This window comes from Pleurodeles waltl, chromosome 11 (assembly GCF_031143425.1).
Source record: "Pleurodeles waltl isolate 20211129_DDA chromosome 11, aPleWal1.hap1.20221129, whole genome shotgun sequence".
In the NCBI taxonomy this organism is placed as follows: domain Eukaryota; kingdom Metazoa; phylum Chordata; class Amphibia; order Caudata; family Salamandridae; genus Pleurodeles; species Pleurodeles waltl.
Window position 1 is genome coordinate 874,336,674 of NC_090450.1, and position 23,226 is coordinate 874,359,899.

The following is a 23,226-nucleotide window of genomic DNA, read 5'->3' on the forward strand; positions in this document are numbered from 1 at the left end:
GTGGTTTTGGGTGCCCTTCTCATACCCAATTTCTCCTTTGAAGTAGGCCTACTTCAAAGCAAAGTCTCTCTTGAATGCAAAATCCTGCCTTGCCCAGGCCAGGCCCCAGACACTCACCAGGGGGTTGGAGACTGCGTTGTATGAGGACAGGCACAGCTCTTTCAGGTGTGAGTGACCACTCCTCCCCTCCCTCCTAGCACAGATGGTTCATCAGGAAATGCAGACTACACCCCAGCTCCCTTTGTGTCACTGTCTAGTGTGGTGTGCAACCAGCCCAACTGTCAAACTGACCCAGACACGGAATCCACAAACAGGCAGAGTCACAGAAATGGTATACGCAAGAAAAAGCTCACTTTCTAAAAGTGGCATTTTCAAACACACAATCTTAAAATCAACTTTACTAAAAGATGTATTTTTAAATTGTGAGCTCAGAGGCCCCAAACTCCACATGTCCACCCGCTCCCAAAGGGAATCTACACTTTAATCATATTTAAAGGTAGTCGCCATGTTAACCCATGAGAGGGACAGGCCTTGCAACAGTGAAAAATGAATTTAGCAATATTTCACTGTCAGGACATATAAAACACCTCACTATATGTCCTGCCTTAACCATACACTGCACCCTGCCCTTGGGGCTACCTAGGGCCTATCTTAGGGGTGCCTTACATGTAAGAAAATGGAAGGTTTGGGCGTAGCAAGTGGGTACACTTGCCAAGTCGAATTTACAGTTAAAAACTGCACACACAGACACTGCAGTGGCAGGTCTGAGACATGATTACAGAGCCACTAATGTGGGTGGCACAACCAGTGCTGCAGGCCCACTAGTAGCATTTGATTTATAGGCCCTGGGCACCTCTAGTGCACTTTACTAGGGACGTACTAGTAAATCAAATATGCCAATCATGGATAAGCCTATTACCTACAATTTACACAGAGAGCATATTCACTTTAGCACTGGTTAGCAGTGGTAAAGTGCTCAGGGTTCAAAAGCCAACAGCAACAGGTCAGAAAAAGTATTAGGCAGGAGGCAAAAAGATTGGGGAAGACCCTGCAAAAGGGCAAAAGTCTAACAGTTCCTTCCAAGACCTGCAGACACACTTCTCCCTCTCAGTAACAGAATTCCATAAATGACTTCAGCTGCTGCATGCTCTGCAGCCATACAAATCTTAGATGTCCACTCTTCCTGAACATAGCCCCTGTGAAGCCAAGTTTATGATGGGCAGATTGTGGAAGGGAGGGGTGTCCCAAATCTACAGCCCACTAGTGGTAATCTTCACCAATGGTTTTAAATCCCTTAAACAGTGGGAGGGATGGGGAGGGCTTAACTCAATGACACAGGCAGAACCCAGGTGCTCCTTGCCCCCCAAGAAATAGCAATACCCTTGAGGCTTCAGTTCATACAACTTAATTACCTAGACACTACCTAGATTATTCCGCTTCAGCTTTGGCTGACTGGGAGGACCCCGAGCCTGGAATGTCCCGAATCCCCTGCCCTAGTGCAAACTTTTATCATGTTGTGTGCCAATGCTCCCCCCCTTGCTTCTACTGACAACCTATTATGGGTGCTCTGACCTGGAAACCCCAATTACCTTTATACCCACAAAGTCACTCTTGAAGGGCCTGGGAATAGCCATGGGGATCGATTCCTGAGTGGGCTGGCAATGGTGGTGGCAAAATGTCACATAGCTCAGAAATGGAAATCGAACATATCACCTACTCTCCTTGAGTGGCGCAAAGGAATGGACTGGTGTTCATAACTAGAAAATCCCATACACACTGCCACGAGCTGCCCACAGGGGTTTTATGAGATTTGGGGCAAATAAATGGACATCTGTGGACTAGGCAGTTGGGCTTCTCACAAGATGGACCACATACATCAGAAGAGCCATTCAAGGGTGCTGTTATATGTTTTACATGTTTTATTGTGATGTACGCAACCGAAAAATAAAATAAAAGTTTATAAAAAAAACATTTTTCACTATAACATATTTCGCTTTACAATGAAAGATGCTACTGTCAGATGCAATAATGTATGTTGTTTCTGTTTTAAGATGTTTTATCTCAACAGATCGATTTTTAGCACTTTCATTTTCTATAACATGCTCAGCAGCTACAAACGCACAGGTAGGCAGGCTTTTTCCTAGACTGCGTCTAATCAGCGGATTCAGAAACCGTTATTTATCCACGTTTTTGCTCATTTGTTTATTATGCCTTTTCTAGTGCCAAAAGTATCTCCTTGTTCCCACTAAGGAGCATTTTTCCACATAAACTCATATATATATATATATATATATATATATATATATATATATATATACACACATATATATATGGTATGTTTCTCAAGGATTGAGAAACAGTAAATTGTTAAGATTGAAGTAGGGGTGGGTGGTGAACTCCGCTCCGCCCGCGGAGTTTCTCCCACTCCGCGCTCCACTCAAGGAGTTTCTCCCACTCCGTGCTCCGCGTAGAGTGCGGAGTTATGAAAATCTCTGCATAGTGAAGCAGAGTTTTTTCCACACTTGTGCCCGTTAATGGTGAGTTGGTAAGTGCAAGCAAGGAAAATCTTACTCAAGACCACCTCCCGGCGAGATTTCTCAATGCGAGCAGTCGCAGTGTGGTTGCGACTGCTCGTGTTGAGAAACCTTCTGTTCGTGTTGAGGTAGCTGCCGCTCAAGTAGAGAATCAACTTGAGTGGCAGAAAAGAAGGAGTGCCCTCTTGTGCTGCACAGGGGGTCGTTTGTGCTGATTTTTCAGTGCAGGACAAACACCTGGTGCTAAAAGTCAGCACGAACTGCTCAACCTAATGCACACCGCCACTTGCGGAACTCCACATACCGCGGCAGAGTTTTCTGGGCAGTTCGCTAGCTCCCTGTAGCGCAACTCCGTGAACTCTGTCCCAGGCCTAGATTGAGGTTGTTAAGATACTAATTTCTATGTACTCATTATGATTCTTGGTTAAAAAATTATTTTGGATGATACTAGAAAGTTGTAAGTGTAATTGTGAGGTTTGTCAAGATGCAAGAGGAAAATATGGACATTGCATTAGAGTCCAACACCTGCATTATTATTCTAGAGTCGCATTTCGTTGTCTTCTGTCTCAGTATTATGTTTATTTTCAAGTGTCAGTTTTCAGAAGTTTCACTGAGAGACGACTATTGGGCAGTCAATATCGGTCCAATTCTTTTGTAATTTCATTTTTTTCTGACTGGTTGCTTGTGAGTGGCTTGAACAAAGATGTGTTGTTTGGATGTAGTGAGGTGTCATTTTCATTTTGTTATCTACACCCCTGCTTCAGAAGGCGTAAGGCATGTTTCAAACATCTGTATATGTGCCTATGTAATCTACTGGGAGAAGTAAAGTGTTTAAGGGTGGGTGTATGAAAAGTGGCCACATTGTTTGAGCTTTTGTCTCTCACTTTATACTGTCGAATAGCTTCTTAAATATAAGAAGGTGAAGGCCACATAATAACTGAGTTCTGACACCACCTGCTCGTGTGAAGTAAGGGCAGTTTAAATGGTGTGCAATTAAAGTCGAGCTTACCAGAGAACGTAGCTGCCCGTTGTGAAATGCATAATGTTGGTTTACCAAGAACATACAGTAGCTGGCAGCCCGCACATTGCTTTTCGTTGGATGGGTTTACGGGCTCTCTTATTGGCAGCTTCTTATTCAGTGGGTTGCCTTGTGAACCTTGTGTTTGTCCCTGCACTGGAGCATTTCCAATTTGCCTGTGGCCTTCCACTGCTTACTCCTATGGAATAACCTTTTTCTTTTGTTTTAAACTCTCTGCAAGAGTATATGTGTTTTTAGCTGTCTCTGTAGTGTGCCTCTCTTCCCTTCGTGCTCCGTGTTGCTCTCTTTTACCCGTGAGATTCCCCCACTCCCTACCATAAAACACTCATTTGCCTCGCCGGGGTAGGGTGCTTTCTGGCCCTTGTGCTTCCCCTCGTCTCCGCACTGCTCTCCCACTCTCACCCATTTTGTTTCTTCCCTGCGTACCACATTGCTCTCTTTTTTCGCTCATTTGCTTTTCTCCACCTCCACCAACACCTCCCTTGTAGCCTGCCCCTGCCGTGCCCTTCATGTTGCTTTCCTAATTCTATCACAGGACCGGAGGCGAGGATTATGAAGATCTTTCTTCACTTTTAATTAAACAGCAAGTTCAAAGTAAAACAAAACATGAACAAAAAAACTACAAGTTCCATGAGCCCGCCGCCATGGTAACGAGTATCCAATGAGGTGCACTCCTTCACGTTGGTATAAATATCCCGAAATGCGTCACACTTCCTCTTTCTTCACTGCTGTGAGCCAGATAAGTGCCTTTCTGCCTCCGGTTCGGGGGTTCTGTTTATTGCTTTGGCGCGTCTCTGCTACATTGCATTGTCTGTATTATTTCGTTCGCCGGAACGAACGTTCTGCTCGAGCGTTTTTTCATTTTTCTTTCCTTCGGCGTGTTTAAATACACGTCGGGCCCACTAGAGGGCGCGCGCACGCTGTTTTTTCGGAGAGCATGTAGCTCTCAGCGCTCGGCGCTCGCGCCTCGCGTTTGTTTTCTTTTCTTTCCAAATTGAGGGTTTTGCCCTCAATAACACGTTTGTACCTTCGGTACAGTTTTGTCCCTACCTGTGACACCCATTTGGGTAAGGTTTACCCCATCAGGGAAGACATTATTTTCTTGCACTTACAGTGACAGAGTGGGTAGGGATTTACCCTATATATCATATTTTTTGTTGGGTGTACACTCTGTCCAGTCCTCATTATGCACTCCTCTCAAGAGAATGAACCTTTTCCCAACATGTCCCCAGGTGAGGGTTCCTCTCACCGTACCCTCCCCCCCGGGGTGGACACTTTGTTTTCACAGGCTATTTCCCACGCTTTAGCCCCTCTTAGGGATACTGTAGCTAAACTTACTGAACAGGTGTCCAGAGGTACGGGCATGTTTGGTGTGACGGGAGCGGAGTGTGATTCCTCTACCCTTTCGGCTCCCAGGAAACTGCGCAAGCGCGACGCGGGGCACCTGGAGGAGGGCGAGTTTTTTTCCCATCCCAAGAGTGCGCGCGCGCATACGCGCTTAACCTCCCGGGAGGGCTGTTTGCCCGGGGTAATAGGTGACAAGCTTCACCACCTATGGAACCCTGATTTGGGATCCCCCAAAGGCTTCATGAGAGGTTCAGATGAGGACTCATCATCTTTGGATGACGACTCAGGTCGCCCTTGGCGCCCTGGGGCTACCCTACCAGATCCTTCGGATCGCGCTGATTCTGACTCCGATATGTTTGAGTCGGAGGGTATCTACCATCCACGTTCTTCGGAGTGGCGCCCAGACCACAAGGTGGCTGAGTATGTCGCCAGCAAAATTAGGCAACCTCTGGACAAGGAGGTGCGGGCCCGGCTACGGGCGGAGTGCCCACGCCCGTCTTTATCGGATAAGGTCGCTTTTACACCCTTTTTCCCCAAAAAATTTTGGAGGGAGATTGAGGTTTTTCAGGGACAATTGGAGGCGCATTACCTCTGACGCATGGGTTCTCCAAACTGTCTCAGGTTTTCAGATAGAATTCTGGGGTACCCCACTTCAGGAGGAACTGCCTCCGCCCATCGTGTTCTCGGCAGAAAACTCAGAGCTCATAGAGTTAGAGGTTCAGGCCCTTCTCCACAAGGGAGCCATTTCCTTCACTTCCCTTCACCCCACAGGTTTCGTAAGCAACATCTTTTTGGTGGAGAAGAAGGACAAGGGGTTTCGTCCTGTTATCAACCTTCGGGCATTCAACGAATGGGTGGTTTACAGACATTTCAAGATGGAGGGTATTCACATGCTCCGCGACCTCCTCTTACAAGGAGACTGGATGGTTCGTCTGGATCTCAAAGACGCGTACCTCACAGTCCCTATTTTTCCGCCCCATCGCAGATTCCTGCAATTCATATGGAACGGCCAGATGTTCGAATTCACCACACTCCCCTTCGGCCTGTCATCGGCACCTTGGTGCTTCACAAAACTTCTCAAACCAATAGTGGAAAAACTGAGGTTGCTAGGCATACGCCTCATAATTTATCTGGACGACCTCCTTTTGATGGACCAGTCCAGGGCTCAGTTGATGTTCAATCTGAACACAACTATTGCGCTTTTCCAGGACCTTGGTTTCGTGATCAACCAACAGAAGTCGCAACTTACTCCGACTCAATCGTTAGTCTTCCTAGGGTTTCTAGTGGATTCCCGATCGGCGTCTCTCAGTCTCCCGACGCCGAAGATCTCCAAGATAAAGAAGGAACTGAGGAAAGTCCTTCGACAAGACCACATTTCACTACGTCAATTAGCCAGGGTGGTCGGCCTGCTTTCCTCTTCGATTCAGGCCATTTTTCCGGGTCCCCTACACTACAGAGCCCTGCAACGCTTGAAAGCGTTTCACCTTCGCCGAGGGGTCACGTACTCCGAGTTGATCTCCCTGTCTCCAGAGGCAAGGACGGAGTTGTTTTGGTGGCTGGACCACATGGAGGCATGGAATGGCAGGGCCATTTTTGGTGCAGCCCCGGATCTGGTGATCGAATCAGACGCCAGTCGCCAGGGATGGGGGGGCTCGTTGCGGAGACATATCGTTCGGGGGACGCTGGACCCCGCAGGAACTAACCATGCATATCAACTGCCTGGAACTCCTGGCGGGATCTTTTGCGATCAAATCTCTCACGAGAGACAGAGTCTCATGTGTTGTTCTACTACGGATGGACAACGTATCGGCGGTACAATACATAAATCGCTTAGGGGGAACAAGATCAAGAGCCCTAGCGGAACTGGCGAAGAATTTTTTGCATTTTTGCCTTCAACGCCAAATCTCAGTCACAGCAGAGTATCTTCCGGGAACCCAGAATGTATGGGCAGACTGGAATTCTCGGTTTCTCCAGGATCCCAGCGATTGGCGACTACATCGCTCGGTTTTTCAGCCGATCATGGATCGTTGGGGTCCCTGTTCAGTGGATCTCTTTGCGTCTCGTTGGAATGCTCAACTTCCCCTATACTTCAGCTGGCGGCCGGATCCGGGAGCGGTGGCAGTAGATGCGTTTCTCCAACATTGGGGTACCCTTCAGGGTTATGCTTTTCCCCCGTTTCTCCTTATTCCGCGGGTTGCGGCTCAGGTTCGCCGCCAAGAGGCGACGGTGGTTCTGATAACCCCCTGGTGGAGGTCACAGCCGTGGTTCCCGACGCTGTTGGAACTCTCGTGCGAGTGTCCTCTTCGCCTCCCGCATTTTCCCTCGATACTCCTGGATCCGTTGGGTTCCTATCACCCTCTGGTCCTTCAAGGTCATCTTTCCCTCATAGCTTGGAAGATTTCCGGCATCGTTGGCAAGACAACCGACTTTCGCAGGAGGCTAATAACTTCATCGCACAGGCCTGGGCCCCGGGTACATGCAAACGATATAGATCTGCATGGAACAGATGGTCTCGTTGGTGTGTGGGCAAACACTGCGATCCCATGGGGGCCAGTATTACCGACATCATCAATTTCCTTGCAGAATTAGGGGAATCTGGCTTAGCGTATCGCACTATCAATTCTTTTCGTTCGGCCATCTCGGCGGGCCACCCGCCCCTTAACAATCTCCCGATCGGGGAGCATCCCTGGATTTGTAAACTTCTTAAGGGTATTAGACTCTCCAGACCTCCGCAACCCAGATATTCGGAACTCTGGGACGTGAACTTAGTTCTTAATCTCTTGTCCTCTTGGCGGGACAACCAATATTTGTCACTGAAAGAATTGTCAGCCAAATTAGCCATGCTTCTCTGCCTCATTTCCTGTAAGCGAGTGTCCGATGTCAGAGCATTGGATATTTCCGCTCGTGTCTTTACTCCAGAGGGAGTCACGTTTACTATTGCAAGGAGGACAAAGTCTAATACCAGGTCGGTATCCTATCCCGCTTTTCCTGATTCCCCGAAGCTATGTGTGGTTCGATGTCTCAAAGTCTATGAGGAAGTAACCAGTTCTTGTAGACCTCCAGGTGTCAAGCAATTATTGATTTCTATAAAGAAACCGTTCAAGGCGGTTTCTTCCCCTTCCGTTGCCAGATGGATTTGATGGATTCTCTCTGAGGCAGGAGTAGATGTTCAAGTTTTTGGCGCCCATTCTACTCGGGGAGCTATGGCTTCCAAAGCCATACAAGTGGGGGGCAGATTGGAGGACATCATGCATGCTGCTGATTGGTCTTCAGAGTCTACTTTTAAGAAGTTTTACTTTAAACCAATTCTTGAAGCAGCCGCACTTGTGGTGAGTAAGCTTTAAACTTGCATAATCCTCGCCTCCGGTCCTGTGATTGAATACGAAATTTCCTAGCTATCGTGAAGGAAAGTTTAAATTCTATTAAGGACACGGAGGCGAGGATTATCCCACCCACATACATTACGCTGGTATGTCCCCTCCCGATTACATCTACCTGCGTAACAAGGTAGTATACTTGAGTTTGTACATTTGTTTATTGTTATTCTGATCATATTCTAAATACATCATGTAGTACTTGATTCAGATGTGATCACATTCTATTTAGAGGTATTTTAAGGTTCATGACTTTATTGCAGTCGGTATGTATCTGTGTTTTATCGGATTTGCATCTAATTATACCTTTTTTGGTAGGTTCCGAAACTACGACCAATTGACTCTACCAGGATTCCTTCCGCAGTGAAGTCGAGGAAGTGTGACGCATTTCGGGATATTTATACCAACGTGAAGGAGTGCACCTCATTGGATACTCGTTACCATGGCGGCGGGCTCATGGAACTTGTAGTTTTTTTGTTCATGTTTTGTTTTACTTTGAACTTGCTGTTTAATAAAAAGTGAAGAAAGATCTGCATAATCCTCGCCTCCGTGTCCTTAATAGAATTGAAACTTTCCTTCACGATAGCTAGGAAATTTCGTATTCACATCCCCCTGTGTTGCTTCTGTCCCCAGCCACCGCCTTAATTCTACCCTCCCCCCCCACACTTTCACTCTTTCATAGTTTTTTTTCCTTTTATTTGTGATCCGACTTGGATCGGTAAATTAAAAGAAAAATGCACCTGCATCATTTGGAAGGCACGTGCATGCATGGTGTAATTAAAATAATGACATGTCCGGCCGCATCATAGGATTTTTTTATTTGTTCGTTAGCCATGCTGCATAGCATCGGGAACCCTGAATAGCATTACTAAAAACCATTGGTAAAGCCAATAGATCCCAAAGGTAAGAGGAATTGGTTTTGCCAAAACTTAACAATTGCATTTTTTAGGGGAATGAAGGATTGAGCTATGTCAGTGATCATATCCACTTATGTAGTTCTGTGTGTTGGGCCTGGATGTACTGTAAAGGATGCAGAACTTGGCAGGTGATGTGTCCATCTATTGTACCTCTCAGCATCAGAATGTCCATCTGTATTTTGTAGCACTGAGACACCAGAAACTCTCTCTAATCCACTCGTCAAAGTGATTCAGCCAGTCCTCAGTGTTGGAATGGCTGTCCTCTTCATCTTCCTGTGATTATTGATTTTGGGTGGTCTGTATGCATTTGAAATTGCAGCTGTTTTTGTTATCTGAGTTAATGGATATGTGGCTATGTAATTTTAATTGGGAAAAGATGTCCTCGGTGATTGCCTCTCCAATGTAGGTGGGACATGCTATAAATATATTTATGCTATGAATCCTAATTAAACCATTTACATAGCCGATAGATATCCTGATAATCACCCTAGAATCTAGATTTGGACTTATATTGAACATTCTTGCACTAGGGGGTCAGACACACTTAATAATCATCAATTGTGTGCAGTCAAAGGAGGATGAGTCTATCTCTTCTTCCTTAAGAAACTAAAGGCCGGCTTACCCTGATTTAGAACGGAATCTAGGTCAGGGATTCAGCATGCAAATCATTGACTGTGATAATATCAATCTAGCCAGAATTTGGAACCCCATCCTGTATGAGATAAGGTGTTAATAGTATACATTTTAATACTACTCAGTTTCGTGACTCAAAGAATAGAAACCCGAGACCGCATTGCCTGAATTCCAGCTCGTGCTGGGTACATTATGGTCTGCATTAGCGGCAAGCATTTGAGTCACTAAGGGCCAGATGTACGAAAGCTTTTTCCCATAGACACAGAATGGGTAAAATGCTTTCGTACATCTGGCCCTAAATCATCATTCCAGTCGCTCTTTCAGGTCATAAACATGCAATTCCCTCAGAGGTTCTAATGTTTTCCTTTATACAGTTCTCCACAGCAAAACTTCATAGTCGTGTTCACAGTGCTGAAGTACAGCTTTGTAATGTTTTTTTAATCCAAAGCTGTCTGGAAAGGTATCGTTAGTTTCTTTAATAAGTCCCATGGGGTGAGAAAGAAGGCCTATGTTCTAGAAAATAAGAGTGGGAGAAATTTCAGTTTTTAAATCCATTGTAAGTGGATGCGACACTGAAGACAAGGTTTTAATGTCATTAGATTACAATTTGATGCTTGGACGTCATTTAGGGGTCGCCAGGGGTTGCAGCTGCGATCCCCGGCTTGCGACCCCTTGCGACCCAAACGCCCCTTCCCCCCCACCCCCGCACTGCATTTGCGACCCCGGGCCTCCCCGGGCGCAGCTCGCCCTAATGGACATCAGTTGGTGCTGCAACTTCCTTGCTTTTTGTCAATTTGCATTACATTAATAGTGAATTGTATCACATTATTCACTTTTAGTATTATGAAAATGGAGTACAATTAGCTTGTATATGACCATCCCTAGCAATTGAGGTAAGCAAAAAAAGCTTTTAAATGTATGTTGTGTGCATGCATGCAGGTGAGAGTGTGTTTATGTGAGAGAGCGTTTATGTGAGAGTGTGTGTGTATGTGTGATTGTGTGTATGTGCAAGCATGTGTATGCGTAAGCATGTGTGTGACCTAATGTAAAGGTCAAAGCGCGTGTGATGTCAATTCCGATACCCCTGGCCTTTTGGTGAATTGGCCATCTTACATGATTTATTGATCAATGACGACTAAACCCTGAGTTTCAATAGGAAATACTGCTGATCAATTATGTCTGTGCAATTAAAAACATTTTAAACAAGAATCCTGTAAATCAGTGAATCCCAGAAGTTGCTATTTTATAACTAGAAAAGTCAATAATTCATCATTTGCCATGAGGATTATAAATTACTGGGTAGAACGAAAAATGACAATAATTAACTGTGCCGTGGGGGACACAGTTAATATCTTCTATGCCAAGTACCACTAACTAAGCGTCATTGAAAGTAGCAATCATCACTTTGAAGAATGCTAATTATAGTTGAGTCTCTAGCATAAGTAAAGTCACAAGCAATTTTGTTCTCATGGCTAGTGCTAATATTTGATTCTATGCCCCTAGAAATACCACTATTATACTTATCCCTCGATGAATGCTAGTATTTAACTTGTGTTCAGTGGTCACTGCTGATAATGTTTTGCCAGGTGGAAGGCCAATAATTGATTTTCTTTCATAGGATATGCAAATAATAAATTTTGCCAGAGAATAATGCTTCACCACAAGGATAGCTAACAACTGAAACATGTATAAATCATAAATACACGTGTATATTAATATTTATTTATTATATGGAAATTATTAATATAATTTACTTCTGGAGCATGATGAATAGAAATAATATTGATCCATGTATAATATAAAAATTGTTGTTCAGCCATGGCAGGCTCCTAAATCCATTCTGTTTTTGGTGCATTGACAATAAATAATCCTTTGCCATAACAATCCACTGCAAGAGTCTCTTAAAATAATCGAATTGATCAATAGGCGTGTTTCATTCTATAAGTGTAAACGCGTTCTAATACAACACATTAATTATTTCCCAGTACAGCTTTATTATCCTTTCTCTAAGTTTTATATTCTACAGTTTTTCTCATAAAACAAACTCAAAGATGCAACATTGGCAATAGACACTCTTTTAGTTATGTACTATAGGCAACAAGATTCAGAGACACTACAGAATTTTTACAGCAATGATCTAAGAGTTGTAAAAACTGTCTACATATGTTTTTTGTTGTTGTTAGAATTAATAGAGCCACGAGGAACAGAACGGCACCGATGAATCCAAGTATGCTCCGCACATTAGCTGCAGCTGACTTTAGAGCAAACGAGTCCCAACATTTCAATCAGATTTAGTCGCACGAAAAAGGCACAACAAAGAAGATTTCAAATTCAATAAAAGGTCCTGCAACAGTGGCCCCTTGAGCCCTGCAGCTTGAATTCTCTGTATTGATTTTACGTCAGCCTCCTCAATATTTCTGATGCCCTGACTTCAATAGATTATGACAAACATGCCTGCCGGAGAGGGAGGAACTGTGAATTAAAAGTGATAGAGAACAGCTGAGGTGCTGGCAATTCTTTGACATGGCGTTTTTTTTTAACCAGAGCAAATCGATTTGGAAGGAAATCACTTTTGTGAAAGCAGGGTGTCTGCGGGAAACAAGAAAGCTTCAACATGTGAATGTTTACAACGTGTTGGTCTTTTTTAGAAAGGATGCACTCCTCGCTGTGCGGTAAAGAAAGGGAATATTATACCATTTAAGCAGCGTATGCAGTATTACTGGCAACATTATACAATCGTATATCAACTTATTTAATAGAGTCTGTTTTTATATTTCTTACTATCGTATCTTTGTAAATGTGCATTATTTCATTTTCTAATGTGTCTCCATTAAAGCCTATATTGTCCGGGGCCCGGTTAATTTTGATTTGTTGGGTAAATCGTGTTATTGCCATATCGAAATCAGTGACGTAGCAAAACTTGAGCCTCTCCTCCCCCACAAAAACACTGAGGGGACCCCCTACCCCCGGACCCAGTCAGGGGCCTGCAGCCCGTGCTGTGCTGAGGGGGGCGGGGGAGGGGGGGCTGGTGCTCCCTCAATGTGAGTTTTGCGGCAAACACTTCACACAGAAGTTTCCCCGTGTACATTTTGCATGCCCAGTCGTCTGATATTTAACCGAGAACTGCACTTGATAAATACTCATAAAGACATGCCGGTTTTAGTACTGCAAAGCCCCAAAATCTTCAGGCTCTGGCCCATTTTTCAGGAAAAACTCCGAACAAGTGATAATTATCAAACGCAATACGTTTCAAACAAGTCAGTGTCATATTTTATCAGGTGTGAGAATTATCTATCTGACAACAAAACAATCGAGGCCTCTTCCTTTTCCTACCTGATACAGACAAAAAAGCAGAGCATTTCTAAGTAGTTAGGGCATTTGATGTGACGCTTATACAGTGATTCTTAACTTTTGACTTCTGTGGACTCCCACGAAATCATTACTGGGATTCAGGGTCCCTCACTGAGTCATTGTTGGAGGCTAGGGACCCCCAGCCTAAGCAGTTTCTATGATTTAAACTTCACAACAATACACAAAAATAAAAAAATGATACAAAGGCTCAGATATTGAAAAATGTAATTTAATTCACAAATAAATATAGAAAAGTTTTTTACATGTTCAATGTTACTTCTTTATTTGTATATACTGTGTTAGAAATGGCCCTCTCTGCCGGGTCACCCCTAACATTTTGTTTTTTTCCTTTCACTTTTTGCTGAATCAGTTTTTGTTGGCCTTAGTGCATTTTACCACTGCTAACAAGTGCTAAAGTGCTTGTGCTCTCTCCCTAAAACATGGTTTGATTGGTATGTGTCTAATTGGCATATTTAATTTATTTATAAGTCCCTAGTAAAGTGCATAACATGTGCACAGGGCCTAACAAAATAAATGTTATTAGTGGGCGTGCAGCACGAGTTGTTCCAGATACTTAAGTAGCACTGAAAAACATGTCCCAGGCCTGCCACTGCAGCCTGAAGGCAGTGCCTCACTACCATGTCGACTTGGCATTTAAAACCCCTTGCCAAGCCTTAAACTCCCCTTTTATTACATATAAGTCACCCCTAAGGCAGGCCCTTGATAGTCCATAGAACAGGGTGCTGTGTAAATAAAAGGCAGGGCATATACATTTTAACCTTATATGTCCTGGCAGTGAAAAACTCTCAAATTCGTTTTTCACCGCTGTGAGACCTACCCCTTTCATAGGATAACATTAGAGATTTGCTTATTGCATTTAATAAACTGTTAGTTGTAATTGGGAAAGGATAGATCTCTCATGTTTAGTACCTATGGAACTGTAATGAGAAATCCTCTTTAATGTTAAAGTCAGATTTATTGTTCCAATATTGAAAATGCCTCTTTTAGAAAGTTGGTATTTTCCTGCTCTTAGCCCTATCTGCCTGCAGCCTGTCTCCCATACACGTTTGAGGTGCGGTGACAGTTGTGCTTGGGCATTCCCTCTTGACAGCTACAAACAATAGGAGCTTAGGCGTGGCTTTTTGGGCCCTGATGGGCCATTAAATGACTTAATGGAGGGTCAGAGCTAGGCACAGCCATTCACTTATACTTCATGGCCAAACAAGCCTGTATTGTTAATCCAGCCAGGTTAGAGCCAGGGCAGGAGAGGAAGGGTATTCTCTGCACTTCAAAGCCAAAATCTAGGAGCTTCTCCCACTTTTCAGAACCAGGGCACCAAAATAAAAATACTGGACCTCAGACACTACCACTTCAGTACACTTCTGGGCCTGTGGATGCTCTGCCAGGAAGAAGGACTGCTGTCTCTCTGCAAGGACTGCCACTCTGCTGAGCTGCTACACTGCTTGGCTCCTGCTTTGCAATGCTGACCTGCTACCCTCTTGCCTGAGGAAGAAGAACTGGACCTGCAACCTTCCATCTTGAACCCAGGACCACAGAGTAACCCAAAGTGCTAGTCTGCTGGCCTCGTGCTCTGAGCCTTAGGAAAATAACAGTTTCCCACAACTCCTGAAGCCGTGTTCAAAACATTCCAGGTCCCCCAAGAGGTGCCTCTCATGTCTTGGACCCTTGGAAGTGTTTTTGTGGCTCCTGAGATCAAGCTTCTGGTCTCTTAGCAACAGCCAATAGTCCCACTCATGCAGGAAACATGCCGTTTGCCTGAAAAATCAGTGTGAGCTGCTGTAAGTTTGTCTCCTTGCACAGCAAGTATCACCACTCAAGACCGCAAGGTTTCAGCCCAACCATCTGTGATGCCTGACCAACTCCTAGTGACAGTGGATTACCACCAGCTACGGTCTCCTTGCTCCAGGCGAACATTTTCCCCACAAAGGGGACTTTTGCCTCAATTCTTGAGAAGGTAAAACTTAAGCAAGACTTGACTGGGACTTTATCTGATCCACGCTCCATCATGGTTGGCCTGAACTTTTGGGTTTAACCCAGTCCAGCGTGACCAGATATCACTGGTTCACGCTTTATGTTATTAGGCACTATAAGTAAGTTTAATGTTAAAAAATCATATCTCAACTTCTACTTATTGGACTTTTGTCATTTTGGTCTTGTTTTGTTCATTAGATTAGGATCTATATTTTTAACTATGTGTGGTATATTTGTTTGGTGATGTTTTCACTGTTTTACTGTTTGAAATGTTTCTTTACACATTGCCTCTAGAGTTAAGCCTGACTGCTCTGTGCCAAGCTACCAGGAGGTGAGCATAGGTTACCCTTTGATGTATATCTGACATAACCTGTCTAGGACTGTGGTTCCCGATTAGACAGGGTACATACCTCTGCCAACCAGAAACCCCATTTCTAACATACTTTTTTAGTTTTAATGTAATCATTTTAATATTATTCAATTTGGTAACACAGTCGCGGTCCCCCTTCGTTAGCTCTGCAGGCCCCCAGGTCCACAGGTTAAGAACCACTGACTTAGACTCTTAATCAATTATAATCAGTTATTTATGATGTGATATGTCGGAGCAGACTCTGTATGTGTCTTAATGAACTAAACTTCACCTGTGTCAAGAGATAGTTTGCAGCTGTGATACATGCTCTCATTCTAATATCAATCTCAACCTGTCCTCTGTGTTTGACATAGTGGATGACCCTATGGTCTTTTTCAGTCTTTTCTCTTAACTAGCACCGCCCTTTCCTGGTTTTCCATTCATCGTTCTAACTGAACCATACTTGGTCTCCTTGACCAACTAATTTTCTGCTCCATTTACTCTCAGTAGGGTATTTAAGTATCTCTTCTTGGTGCCTCTTTTCTCTATTTATTCCTCCCATTTTTCATCTAGAATTCTCTCCTTTAATCTTTTTTCACACCTCTAGGTGACCCCTTCCGAAACCTTCACCTCCCTTTCACCCTTCACTCCAGCACTTCACAGCAATTTCGAATTCTACCTCACAGCTAAGTCCCCATGCACTGCATGTAGACCCCTCTATAACTGAGATGCGTAACTTTCCTGCTGCATCCCCTCATACCTTCCTATAATTTTCAAATGTTTCCATACTGCTTCCTATCTCACTCCTGTTCTGCTCAGGGTATTGGTGACATCTTTGACCCCAATCTCTCTTCGTCTGACTACACATCCATGGTCTCCCACAACTGTTGAGGAGGTGTGCACCAGGAAAATCAAATCCAAAATATTGGTTGAACAGAATATTGAGGACAATATATTGAAAACAAATATTGACAGGTAAGTAAGTCCAAATTTTCCAATACCTAATTCCACATACATGTATCTATGCCATATACAATAATCTTCAAGGTATTTAGCTGCAGAGCTAGGAGTAGTACATCTATACTGCCTTTACGGACTTAAATTTTGATATTTTGTCCTTCGATATTCTGCCCTCTATATTTTTGTGCCACTTTATTGTTGGTGTCGATATTCAGTAGTATAACCTGATGGAGCACTCCTATAATTTACATAGGATTTACCCATTTCTGACTCTCTGTTCCGCCAAAATTCTTATCCTTACTGTGATCCTTCCTTGCCCTGACTGTTGTTCATCTCTACTTAGGAGTTGGCCAGCATTTCTATTGCCCCCTTTAAAATCTCTATTTAAGTCTGCCATTTTTGTTTCCTCTTTATGCTTACTCCCATTCCTCGCTATTTGTCTCCTCTAATTTGCCAACGCTGACTTAATTTCACCTATCTTGTCTTTGCTTAATGTTTAATTATGTCCATAATGCTCTTGCTTAGCTTGTATAGTTTATCCTGCTCTATGTACCCTTCTGTACCGTTCGGTGTTGCTCTGAGATTCATTTATTCCGTAACTCCTTGTGTAGTTTTTCACTTAAAATCATTATTTTACTGACTGACAGTATTTATCAACTGCACACTTTCCATTTAGGTCTCTTTGGGATCTCTGCACTTGCCTCTACACTCTGAAACTCACTTTGAACTAACGTGCACAGCTTCATATCATGCGCATGAATTGTTGCACATGAACAATTATGTTGAGGTTGAGCATAATACACATAGCAGTGGCCTAATATGCTGAGGGACAGCATTATAGAAACAAATGAAGCTGTATGTGTGAATAACAGTCATGTGTACTGATAAAACCCTTCTTTGCCCATTTATAACCTGTTATACATAGGAACAACCAGGTAATGCTTGTGCCATGTTAGACAGGTGCAGCTATGTCACATGGTTTAATAGTATTTCGTACTTATAAGACGAGTAGCATTGATCAGGAGAAAACATGTACTACAAAAAGTTATGACGCTATGCACAATATGTTCATTTCATGTTTATGATGCAGACAATTTCATTTATTTTCATTAGCTGCTTTTAAAGGAATTCTACGTGTTTGCCATTTTGCAACCGAGGGCGTGATTACATGACCCATACAAATCATAGTTGCATATTTTCACACCCACTATGTACCTCTGTTATGAGGAGAAATAATTGGCAGGTGTAAAACTTTCATCAGATTCCAAGTTGCCACCCTGGAAAGAGGGACTGCAGGAAGTTTGTACATTATTTCACTGGGTCAGTGCATACCAAAACAGGAATTGCGTGCAAACTATCACTTGCAATTTACGCCAAACCCCTGAGCTATCAAAACCCCTGAGCTATCATTGACTGGCGAGTGTAGTCATTGCGTGCATACAGTGATTTCACTGTCATACGCCATGTTAATAAGATACAAGTTATGTTATTTCATGTGTATTTGTAAAGCACACTACGACTTGTGAGGGTATCGAGGCACAAAGCAGATCTATATGCCTCGCCATGCCCATGGCACATTGGTTAATTGAAAAGCCATGTCTTCAGCTTCTTGCGGAATTCAAGAAGAGAGGAGAGCACACTGTTGTGGACTATGAACTAGTTCTTCACTTTAGGAGCGATTCAATAGAAAGCCCGGACTCCTGATCTGCTTCTGTATATGCGGGGGATGTGTTCAAGTAGAGTGGAACACTTTACTGCGAGGCAGTGAGCGCAATGATACGAAATTAACATAAACTGTTGGAATAAAGACTTAATTTCATTCTAAAAGTGAGAATAATTAAACATGAGATGTCATATTACCGCTGTGAACAAGCAAATTCCATTTTCAAACAGAGCAGTTTACATACCTCTTTGAACCAATCTGAAAGCTGGAAATTACACTTGCTGCATCCCATTCATTATTCTTGTATCTCCAAAACTACTGGTATGAATGAATTGTTGAAGGGACATTCAAAAGTCAAGCCTCAAAAAAATATAAGGGGACCAAGTCACAAAGGTAAACTTAGACAATTGTTCTAAACTTAGAACAACCATCTAAATTTACGACTTTGGGACTTCACAAAGGGCATTTAAGAGTACTATCTTTAGGTCAACAGTTGTTCTCCACCCCAATTGCAGACCTGAAGATAGTACTCATAAATGCCCTTTGTGAATTCCCAAAGTCGTCAACTTAGACATTTAGGTGGTCTTTATGAGTTTGGCGGTCCGGCTCCGCCACGCCACCAGTGGTGGTAACACCGCCGACAACATGGCGGAGCAGGACTGCCAAATTATCACCACGGTGGTGAATGGGCTGCAAAGCAGCCATTTCACCACCTGTACCGCCAGGACGGTGGGGCCACCTTATCCCGCCTACAGTATTATGAGTCTCCTTTCCGCCAAGGATTTCCTGGCAGCAAGCCCTCCAGGAAATCCCTGGCTGAAAGGATACTGGTGACAGGAATTAACATTCCTGTCGCCAGTATGCGACTCCCCCACCCCCCTGAAACATCCACGGCCCCCCTCCCATCCCCGAACCCTGTAGACACCACCCTCCCCCACCCCTCAAACCCCATACATAACCCACCCCCATCCACGCATGCACCCACCACACACACACTCACACATCCACGTACAAGCATTCACAAACATATGCGCATCCACCACACACCCCCACCTGCCACGGACACGCATTCACACATTCAGACAGATACATGCACACACACACACACAAACACCCTCCCCTCCATTCACACACACTCACACCCCCATTCACGCACACAACACTGAACACCCCCCTCCCTCCCCTGTCAGACAATCACCTTACCTGCTTGCGGTGGTCGTTCGAGAGGGAACGGGGTCCATGGGGCCTGCTCCTCCAGCACCGCCCCTTCGCCACAACATCACCACGCCAATTACAAAGTTGTTATACGGTGTGCAGTGTTGTGATGATGTGGCGGTGCCAGCGGAGCAAGCTCCACTAAACCGCCGACCACCAGTATGGCTGCTGGCGGCTCTCCACCCAATTTGTGACAGAGAGCTGCCAGGAGTCATAATATGGCGGTCTCCTGCCTGGCGTGACTTCGGCGGTCAACTGTTTTGACCGCCAAAGTCATAATGAGGGCCTTAGTCTAAGTTTAGACCAAATGTCTATGTTTACCTTTGTGAATCTGGCCCAAGGTATTTGAAGAAGGATGCACCAAACTGGAAAGGTAGACACAGGTTATGATGACTGGCTTAAAAAGTAGATTTTCTTGAAGGAATGGAATTAAGAAGTAGGTTTGATTACTATTTATAAGTATGGTGATGAGGGTTTAAAGCATGACTTTTTAAAATGTTCATTACTTAAGTTCTCTGTCCCTGATATAATATTTGTTTTTTTTGTAAGAAAATATGTTGTAATTTGTTGAATCATATTGTGGTAAATTGGTTTATATGTTGCCCAATGTTCAGAGGGATTTATGCTTCACTCATGATTTAAAGATTGATAAATGTCTTTAAGAAATGTAATAGATAAGCCTTTCTCTAACATACATCAGCAATTGGTGACCAAGAATGGGAACATTTCAGAAAGAGGTGTTCTTTAACCCAGTCATGGGGTGAATGATGTCACCTTGGGTGTCAAAACCCAAGCCGATGTCATCAAACAAAGGAACTTTCTAGAATGACCATTGTTGATGATTATAAGTGTAGGATTGGGTGAAGAGAAATGCTTTGGTTGACATTTGATGGCCACTTTAAACTCAAAATAAAGTGAGTGTAATCCACATACATGAATGTTTCAAATAGTATGGTTATTGGGCTCAAGTAAAAATTATAGACTATTTTCAGATGTGTTTACATTTGCTCACAGGTGAATACTGATTACATGTACATTATCCAACAATACAGTTCTATAATCTTCCTGCGCTGGTTTTATGGCTAAATATCTAATTGAGAAAGAAAGTAAAACAGGAACCATACTGATGTGAGGTTCCTATATTTGTTGTGTAACTTTTTTTAATATTCTTTTTAAGTAGTGTACCAGTTGACATTCATGTTAGTTAGACAATATCAGGTGTGCACATCAATATACTTCAACAAAAGGTTTTCACTGACTTATCTCACAACTAGTCTGCGAACATCCTTTGCAATTAAACGAAAATACTACAATGTCTGCCCTCCCCTTCCTCTCCCCTTCCACCAAAGCTTCTATGGAAGGTCCATCATACTCTTTCCATCATTGTTTGTTATAATTATCCCTTTTCGATCCTGGTTGGCCATAATGACCATACAACAGTTAGTGAACCCACAAACCCCCCTCCACAGTACCCCTCCTCAATTATTATTGTCCACCGTCTTGCGATAAGAGGGGGATGTCCATCGGCATATCAGTATAAAAGAACAATGCTCGTGTCATCTCTGCCCAGGCAAGCAATATTTCTTGTACTTTGTCTTCCCTCCTTGTCCTTCTCATGTGGACTTCTTCAGCCTCCATGCACTCCACCAATGCTTCTCTTGTTGGAGCCCTGGGAACCAACCCGTGGATTGCAATGCATTGCTTTGCAACTACGAGGCCTAAAATAGCGTAACAGCCACTGAGCCTCATTTTCATATTCTGTGGAGGAAGTCCTAGAATGCATTTTTCTATTGTCAATGAGATATGCCAACCCGTTGCCTTCTTCAGCTGATGGAGGGTCTCCATCCAAAAATACCATACTGACAGACAATGCCATGTCATATGAATAAAATCAGCGCATTCCTCCTTACATTTGGGACAATTAGGATCCCTAGAGGGATGCATGGTGTGCAGGCATCTGGGGGTTAAATGGGTCATATGTATGAAATTGTATTGGATTAGCTTAAAGCGGGTGCATACCACTACCTTTCACATGCCTGTATGTATTTTGGTCCAGTCCTGAGAAGACATTGCATTCCGAACATGGTGTTGCCATGTACTTTCCTTAGGTAGGGGTTGTACTGTCCTGTCTGAGCGCAGTGCCCGGTACAAATGAGTTATGAGTTTGCGTTCCCCCAACATCGCAAGTAGTGTAACTAGTGTTTGGGTCAGTGTTGGTGCTTCCGGGAATGTGGGGGATAATTGTCTAGCTTTTGCAGCCATTTTTGCAAATTGTAGGAAGTGCCCTGCACCAAGATTAAACAACTCCTGCGTCTCTTGTAATGTGATAAATCTACATGCTGGCTATAGGTCAGATAACATTATGCAACCACCTTCCTACCATCTAGTCACCATCATTGTATATTTAATTTGTACAAAGGGGGACAGAATCCAGATATCCATATCTGGGACATAGAGTGCTCTCTTAAGAACCCTTCTAACTGCTCTCTCCCATATTCTACGCATGGGTCTGATTAAATGGGGAAATGTGTGAGGTGTTCCACCTCCCTTCCTCATCAGTTCCCCGAACTGGTAGTTCCCATGGGACCCCCCCAACAAAGTCAATTTCCAATTGTGTTCTCTATCCAGCCAGTACATTGCATGCTGTAGTTGCGCTGCCAAATAGTACAGCTCGTGTTCAGGTACCTCCAACACACCCTTTTCCCATTCCCTTTGAAGTGTGGCCAAACTGACTCTACATCATTTGCCATGCCATTGGAGATCCACCATTAGATGGTCCAATTCCCTGAAAACCTTTCTAGGGATCTCATGGAAGGAGTAAATTGCATCACACAAAGACACCGCAACAGCTCCACCATTTTCAATCAGCGCTATCTTTCCCATCAATTATGAATTTAATGTACTCCAAAACAGTATGGAGTGTCTTAGTTTTGCAATTACCGACCCCAAGTTAAGATAATAAAAGCACTTCTCATCATGGGTAATATGCAGGCCTAAATATTTTACTCTGCCTGTCTTCAGTGGAAGGCTCATCCATGGCATTTTTCAGACGGTTGACTAGCCAAGCAGCCCAGCAGGTATAGCACCAATTTTGTTACATTCACCCTAATCCTGAGAACTCCCAGAATTCTTGCATTACATTCAAAAGAATGAGGATCTATATATCTGGCTGTCTTAGGTATACCATGGCGTCATCTGCATATAATGAGACCATATGCTCCGTGGCTTCCACCATTATTCCCCATCCTTTATGGATCTGTCAGAGTCTTCATGCCAGTGGCTCCATAGCTAAGGCAAAGATTAAGGGAGACACATCCCTGTCTGGTGCCATGATTAAGGGCAATTTCTTCTGAGACGTAATGCCCGTTCATTCTCCTGCTCGAGGGTGTGTGTACTGTAACCTAATCCAATCAATATAGGGGAACCAAGCCATGCCCTCTCTGAGACCTTCCACACATATGCCCAATTTAGGGAGTCAAATGCCTGCTGGATAACTAAGGAGGCCAGAGCATAGCATCCCTCATGCACTTGTGGCTTGTGGCTTGTGGATCACGTGTGCCAGCCACCACAAGTTCTGCTGGATGTTTCTCCCAGGAATAAACCCCAATTGATCCTCATGGATCAAACACGGCAGGTAGTAAAGAAGTCAGGCAGCCAATATCTGACTAAGGAGCTTAAGATCAATATTTAGCATCGATATGGGGTGGTCAGACCCCGTTTCTAACTGGTCTCCCCCTGGTTTCGGTATCAGCGAAATCAGAGCTTCACTCATAAAGTGAGGAAGTTCTAGTCTTATGTAGGCTTCTGCATACACCGCGACCAGTTTATCCAATAATATAGACAGGAAAGACA